Source organism: Sminthopsis crassicaudata, chromosome 5 (genome assembly GCF_048593235.1).
Source record: "Sminthopsis crassicaudata isolate SCR6 chromosome 5, ASM4859323v1, whole genome shotgun sequence".
Taxonomy (NCBI): Eukaryota; Metazoa; Chordata; class Mammalia; order Dasyuromorphia; family Dasyuridae; genus Sminthopsis; species Sminthopsis crassicaudata.
In genome coordinates this window covers 39,342,468-39,350,894 of record NC_133621.1, presented here as the reverse complement: position 1 = coordinate 39,350,894, position 8,427 = coordinate 39,342,468, and positions in this window count along the sequence as shown.

Sequence of the window (8,427 nt, the reverse complement as noted above, 5' to 3'; positions counted from 1 at the left end):
GGAATATTCATATATGCTCTAGTCTAGTCCTTATGAGTCTTCTAAAAGCAGCTCCCTTAGTGTCTTCCACGTGGTTGACACATCTGAACAAACTGATAGAATCTGTATTTGCATGGTTCTCTTTTATAGAAGAGAAACATTCTTCCTTTATAAAGATGAAAGGGTTGGATTCCTTGGCTTTTATGACATACTTCAATTTTAAACCAATGATTTTTAATACAATAAAAATTATATTTAATAAAGGGCAATGGAGAAATAGGTTAAAAATAATTTTTAAATAAACCTATCCTAAAACATGATTGTATTAAAGAGCAAATTATAGAAACAATCAATAATTTCATTAAAGAGAATGATGAGAATGACAACAATTAGACAATATACTAAAATTTATGGGATGTAGCCAAAGTGATACTTAGGGGAAATTCCATTTCTCTAAATTCTTACATTAATAAGTGGGAAAAGAATAAATCAATGAATTGGACATGCAACTAAAAAAATGTTTAAAAGAACAAATTAAAAATCCCCAATTGAGCACCGTATGAAAATTTCTCAAAGGTGAGATTAATAAGATTAAAAGTTTAAAAAAAACTATTGAGGCAATAAATCTAGGAGCTGGTTTAAAAAAAACCAATAAGATAGATAAGCCATTAGTTAATTTGATTTTTAAAAATCAAATATCCAATACCAAAAATTAAAAAGGTGAATTGCCAATAAAGAAGAAATTAAAGAGAAAGAAAATTATAGACTAATTTCCCTAGCAAATGTTGATGCAAAAAGATTAAACAAAATACTAGCAAAGCAATTACAATATGTCACAAGAATTTTACACTATGACCAGGTGGGATTTATGCCAGGAATACAGATTTAGTTCAGTTTTAGGAAAACTATCACCATATTTAACCACATCAATAACAAAACCAACAGTAATTATAAGATTGTCTCAGTAAATGCTGAAAATACTTTTGACAAAATACAATATCTATTCCTATTAAAAATACTGGAGAGCATAGGAATAAAGAAGTGTTCCTTAAAATGAGAAGCAATATCTATCTAAAACCATTAGCAAGCGTTATCTGTAATGGAAATAAGCTAGATGCCTTCCTAAGAAAATCAGGGGTGAAACAAGGGTGTTCATTACCACCACTTAATATAGTACTAGAAACAAACAAAGTTGCAGGATATAAAATAAAAATCCACATAAATCATCAGCATTTCTTTAAATGAACAACAAAATCCAACAGCAAGAGATAGAAAGAGAAATTCCACTTAAAATAATTGTAAACACTATAAAATGCTTAGGTGTTCTACCTACGAAGACATACCCAGAAACTTTATAACACAATTACAAAACACTTTTCACACAAATAAAGACAAATCTAAGCAACTGATATTGAAATATGTTCTACATGATAGCATATGTATAAAATACATTTAACTACCTACTAACTTCAGAAGAGGGGAACAGAGAGAGGGTGCAATATTTGGAATTCAAAATCTTGTAAAAATGATTTATAAAAATTTCCTTGACATGAAACTGGGAAGAAAAATAAAATACTATTTAATAAAAAAAACCCTATGAATCTATGTATATATTAAAATCATAGAAGCTTCATTGATAAAAAAGAATAGAAACTTTGCTCAATAATAATTATTCACATTTAGAGAGTACTTTATGATTTTCAAAGCACATTACATACCTTATCCCATTCTATCCCCACAATTCTAGGAGGTTAATGATATTACTATCTCCATTTTCTGAATGAGGAAAATAAGTATATGAGAAGCTAAATATCTTGTCCATAGATATAGTATTATCATTTAATATATCATTCCTATTTTCAATCAGATTCTTATTCTGATCATGAGTACAGAATAACATATTAAAAATGAAGACAATGTCCAGGAGTGTTTGTCAGTATTTCAGAGAAGGGCTTCAAAATGTGTAAATAGAAGAGGGTAAATATCTTAGGGTGTTTCCATTCATGCATGATCATTCACTGATTGCTTGAAGTCTTGCAATATTTCAGAGTCCCTTCTCCAAAACCCATAACCATGCCAAAGAGGTAAACCTAACAATCTATGAAGAGAAAAACAAATAGATGAAAAATGTATATTGTTTAGATGACTCTTCATTTGGAGTGGTAGACCATTGGTTTAATAATGAATCAGGGGAAGAGAGAGGACTGGATTGTATTAGAAAATTGTTGATTGCTCTCAATAATTCCAAATTGTAGGCTCTTCAAAAAACTCATCTTTTTAATGTAGTAGGTATGATTGAAGAAAAATGATCCATAGTATCATTTTTTCATAACGTTTGCAGTAGTTTCCATAATTTCCCATGATGGACCAATGAAAAAGCCTAGAAGAGGAGGAAGTATACTACCTAGTTCAGGCCCTTACCATCTCTGGCTGGGAGTACAGAAGTAGTTTCCTTCTTGTGCTCCTTGTCTTGTTTCTTCATTGCAAACTCCTTTCAATAGCTGCCTGTAAATCCTTATTGGTTGGCCAATTGATGAAAGATGTCTTGTGAGAACACATTGAGGTGAAATATAATATGTCTATTTTGTTGAACAATTAGTATTTCTGCTTTCCTGGCAATAGAGTGTGATGGTGATGATGATGAATGAATGAATGAATGAAAAAAATAATTAATAGCATTTATGTAGCAACCTAAGTTTTACAAAGTTCTTTACCTATGTTATCTCATTGGGTTCTTACAGGAACCCTGTAAGATAAATGCTATTATAATTTATTATAATTCCTTATTATAATAAGGAAATTGAGGCAGATTGAAATTAAGTGACTTGCCCAGAGTCATACAGCTATTCAGTATCTCAGGCCATATTTGAACTCAGGTCTTCCTGACTCCAACTGTATCACTTAGCTATCTAGGTAATAATATTCTGAACTAAGGTGGTCAGTTGAATGGAATGGTTAAATGAAATGTTGCTTACTTTTTATTTTTAAAAAAATAATAATAGCTTTCCATTTTTAAAAATATATGCAAAGATAATTTTCAACATTCACCCTTGTGAAACTTTGTGTTCCAAATTTTTCTCCCTCTCTCCCCTCACCCCACTCCCCTAGATAGCAAGCAATCCAATATAGGTTACACATGTGTGATTCTTCTAAAAATATTTAATATTATGCACAAGAAAAATTGGATCAAAGGGGAAAAAAGAAAGAAAAAATAAGCAAATAAACAACAAGGATGAAAATAATATGCTTTGATCCATATTCAGTTCCCATAGTCCTCTCTTTGGATGTGGATGGTTCTTTCCATCACAAGTCTATTGGAACTGCCTTGAATTATATCATTATTGAGAAGAGCCAAGTCCATCAAAGCTGATCATCACATAATCTTGTTGTGTACTATACTCTCTTGGTTCTACTCACCTCACTTAGCATCAGTTCATGCAAGTCTTCTCAGGTTTTTCTGAAATCAGCCTGCTCATCATTTCTTATAAAACAATAATATTCTATTACATTCATATACCATTCCCCAATTGATGGGCATCCACTTACTTTCTAATTTTTTACCATTATAAAAAAACTGTTATAAACATTTTTGCACACATGCGTTCTTTTTCCTTTTTATGATCTCTTTGGGATACAGACTCAGTAGAAATGTAGCTGGATCACAGGGTATGCACAGTTTGACAACCCTTTGGACATAGTTCCAAATTGCTCTCCAGAAGGGTTGGCTCCATTTACAACTCCACGAACAATGTATTGGTGAGCCAGTTTTCCCACATTCCCCTCAACATTTATCATTTTTCCTGTCATTTTAGCCAATCTGAGAAGTGTGAAGTGGTACCTCAAAGTTGTCTTAGTTTGCATTTCTCAAATTAATAATAATTTAGAGCATTTTTGGTATGACTTAAAATGGCTTTAATTTCTTCATCTAAAAATTGTCTATTTATATCCTTTGACAATTTTTCAATTGGAGAATGGCTTGTTTGAAAGAAGTGCTGTGAAGGTAAAATCAAGAAGATATGGCAAGTAGAGAATGAGGGACAGGGGAAGAATTGAAGACAGTTTCAGAGTTTTGAATCTCAGTGACAAGGAAAATTATAGCATCCCCAGTAGAAAAGGACAGTTTTGAGGAGCAATGGGTTTCTTGGGGAAGATAATGATTTCTGCTTTAGATGTGTGGAACTGGAAATGCCAAGTAGACATCTAGGCAGAGATATCTAGCAGGCTACATAGACTTAGAAGAGTCCTAGATACTTTACCCTCTCAATTGTAGAAATAAAGAAACTGACTTGCCCAATAAAGATAATTAGTGTCAAGACAATGGGAGAAGATTTGGGCTTAAAGTAAGGAATAACTTAACAATTAGAATTATGCAAAAGCAGAATGTGCCACCTCAGGAGGAATTAAATATTCTTCACTAGATGTCTTCAAGTCAAAACTTGAACCTATTGATAATCTTCTTTTTGGGAAGGGAATGTTTATCTTTATACTTTGTTCATATTGTAGGAGCTTTTTTGTTCAGATATTTTTTAGATTTATCACAATCCATTTTATAGGTCCAAAGTTGTGTGGTAAAATTTCTATCATGTAGGTATTAATTGTTTTAAGCTTTAAGGAATTCAATTCAACACCTATGGAGATATGGTCAGTCATCCCCACCAAGTGCCAACCAACTATTACACACAAGGTAGGTAGGTCAGCCAACCTAAATCAGCAGGGCACCCTAAAGGAGAGGGGAGGTAGAATGTGCCAGACATCAACCCACCACAAACTTGATTACCATTTCTCCTCAGATCCTGTTTATACAGTCCAGGGCCCTGGACCCAAGAACATTAACAAGAGTGATGCAAACATTGCAAGGCCTTCAGGCATCAACTTTAAAAGTCACTCCTATGGAGATGCAGCCCAGCTACTGTTCCTGAAAGCATCACAGCCACAGCTACTGAAAACCCAAGAAAGAAAACTCTTGCCACCAGAGTGCTCGGCAGAAGCAGATGCAATTTTTTTTTAAATTTTTTATTTTATTTTATAATTATAACTTTTTTTTGACAGTACATATGCATGGGTAATTTTTTTACAACATTATCCCTTGCACTTACTTCTGTTCAGATTTTTTCCCTTCCTCCCCCAACCCCCTCCCCCAGATGGCAGGCAGTCTTATACATGTTAAATATATTACAATATATTCTAGATACAATATATGTGTGTAGAACCGAATTTCTTGTTGCACAGGAAGAATTGGATTCAGAAGGTAAAAATAACAGTTTACACTGATTTCCCAGTGTTCCTTTTCTGGGTGTAGCTGATTCTGTCCATCATTAATCAATTGGAATTGGATTAGCTCTTCTCTATGTTGAAGAAATCCACTTCCATCAGAATACATCCTCGTACAGTATTGTTGTTGCTGTGTATAACGATCTCCTGGTTCTGCTCGTTTCATTCAGCATCAGTTGATGTAAGTCTCTCCAAGCCTCTCTGTATTTCTCCTGTTGGTCATTTCTTACAGAACAATAATATAGATGCAATTTTATAAGGAGAAATGACATTAAAGAACAGACATTAACATGTGCTTTCCTGTTGGATTCTATGGATCATGAGACTTCCATTTAATTTGCTGCTGGAACCCTCCAAATGTGTTTTTCTACACATATTTTCAGTACTTAGCACAGTAGTTTGCACATACTAAGTGCTTAATAAATTCATTCTTATTCTACAATGATTTCATATTTCTGTTTACAGATGAGGAATCAATGTTAGTATTAATTAAAATGCCACTAAATAAGGTATATTACAACTGCTTTATCATTTCAGTCAAGGTCACCTAGGGCTTTCCATTTGATTTCTTCCTCTTTGATTTATTTTTGCTTAAAGTGTCTTAACTTTGGGAGATTAAAATATTTGTATTATGAATGAAAACCATTTATTAAGTGCTTACAACATGTAAAGGATGGTGCTCATCTCTGGAGACATAACTGGAAAAACAAAACAGACCTTGCTCTCAAGAAATTAACATTCTAATCATAGAGGAGTGAATAGAGATAGTACCTAATTTCAGGAAACTCACCTTCTAATTATGGGAGATGACTCATATTGGAAGTTTCTAGATGGAAGAGTCCTGGGGTATTTTGACTGCAACAACAAGGCACTTAGTGATGCATCTTATTTTAGTAGCATTTCAATGAGTAACTATATTGGCTTCTAATATATTGTGGATATATTCTGGTATAGTGCCAAGAATTTCAATGACAAGAATTTCAGTAACTGGCTGCTGAGGAGGTGAGTGCTAACACTATACAGAAAAAGTCACCAGGCTGTATTGTCACATTTCTCTAGACTGTGACCACAGAAGCCAAGCTGGAAGTAGGGCTAATGGTGCAGGGACTACTGCTTCCAGGACTCATTGCTTCTCCTGACCACTGATGGCAGTTGGCTGGCAGTTAGTAGGGATGGCAGTGGAGATGACACAGCTTTTTTCCCATGTGGCTTGCTCTTACTGAGAATGGTTACAACCATTTGTTATTACTATCATACAGTTCTTTTAATTGTATCTGAATCTTTGTAACCCCATTTGAAAGTGATTCACCATTTCCTTCTCCAAATTATTTTATAGATGAGCCAGACAAGGTTAAGTGAGTCACCCAGGGTCCCTTACCTAGTAAGTTTCTGAGGCCAGAAAATAATTCAGGAAGATAAGTCTTCCTGACTTCAGGGCCAATATTCTATCCACTGTACCACCTAGCTGCACTAGCACTTAGTTATGTGATCAAAGTAAGGCCACTGGTTTGGAGGCCTGAATGGGAAGGAGAGCATCACTGTTATTTCCAGGGCTCTTGGATTCCAGACTGGATCTATAAGGATCTAAAGGGAAGTGATAGTGAAGCTGGTGAAAGTAGTGATCCACCTGGCATGAGCTTCCTCCTATTTCTCCCTCGGGTTGCCAAACTACTTCAGCTATTATTAATATTAGTATCATGGCAGAAACCAACCAATAGAGCTAAGTTTAGGATCACAGGTTCATAGCTGGAAATCATCTCAGAAGTGCTTCCAACTCTCCTATTTAAAAGATGAATAATCTGAGGCCCAATAAAATCAAGAAACATATCCAAAATCACACAGGGAGTAACTATCAGAGGTAAAATTTGAACCCAAGTCCTCTGGTACCTAAATCAATGATTTTTTTTTCTATTGTACTACATTATTTAGCTGGTGAATTCACCAGAAATTTAAACACTATCTTGTCCAATTATAATGAATAACAATAAAAACCATGCAGAACAATATCTGGAAAACAGAAGTTTATTAGGAAAAACATTCTCTTAATCAGTGTGTGAAAGCAAAAGTCAAAAGGTCAAGGTAGCAAAATAAAAGAGTAAAAGCAGTTCAAAGTACAGCAAGCAATTTACCACTTAAAAGCTTTACTATAGACACTTGAGAAACAAAGAAATTAGAGGAAAGAAGGAATCCTTGAAGAAGGAGGATGTGGGAAAGTGGTAATTTAATAGTTTCAAATTGAACACAATATAAATGCCAGTTGGCTCAAACAAGAAATAGAAACTCAGGCAGTTAATATGATAAGTTAACAGAAAAATTTACTTTTTTTTGTTTGTTTGTTTTTGTTTTTTTTTCTGGGAAATATTTATTTTTTTTAATTTATAATTTTTTCACAGTATATATGCATGAGTAATTTTTTAAATAATATTATCCCTTGTATTCATTTTTCCAAATTATCCCCTCCTTCCCTCTACTCCCTACCCTTGATGACAGGCAATCCCATACATTTTACATATGTTACAATATAACCTAGATACAATATATGTGTGTAAATACCATTTTCTTGTTATACATTAAGTATTAGATTCCGAAGGTATAAGTAACCTGGGTAGATAGACAGTAGTGCCAACAATTTACATTCACTTCCCAGTGTTCCTTCTCTGGGTGTAGTTATTTCTGTCTATCATTGATCAACTGGAAGTGAGTTGGATCTTCTTTATGTTGAAGATTTCCACTTCCATCAGAATACCTCTTTATACAACATTGAAGTGTATAGCGATCTTCTGGTTCTATTCATTTCACTCAGCATCAGTTGATGTAAGTCTCTCCAAGCCTCTCTATATTCCTCCTGCTGGTCATTTCTTACAGAGCAATAATATTCCATAACCTCCATATACCATAATTTACCCAACCATTCTCCAATTGATGGACATCCATTCATCTTCCAGTTTCTAGCCACTACGAAAAGAGCTGCCACAAACATTTTGGCACATACAGGTCCCTTTCCCCTCTTTAGTATTTCTTTGGGATATAAGCCCAATAGCAGCAATGCTGGGTCAAAGGGTATGCACAGTTTGATAACTTTTTGAGCATAGTTCCAAATTGCTCTCCAGAATAGCTGGATTCTTTCACAACTCCACCAACAATGTATCAGTGTCCCAGTTTTCCTACATACCCTCC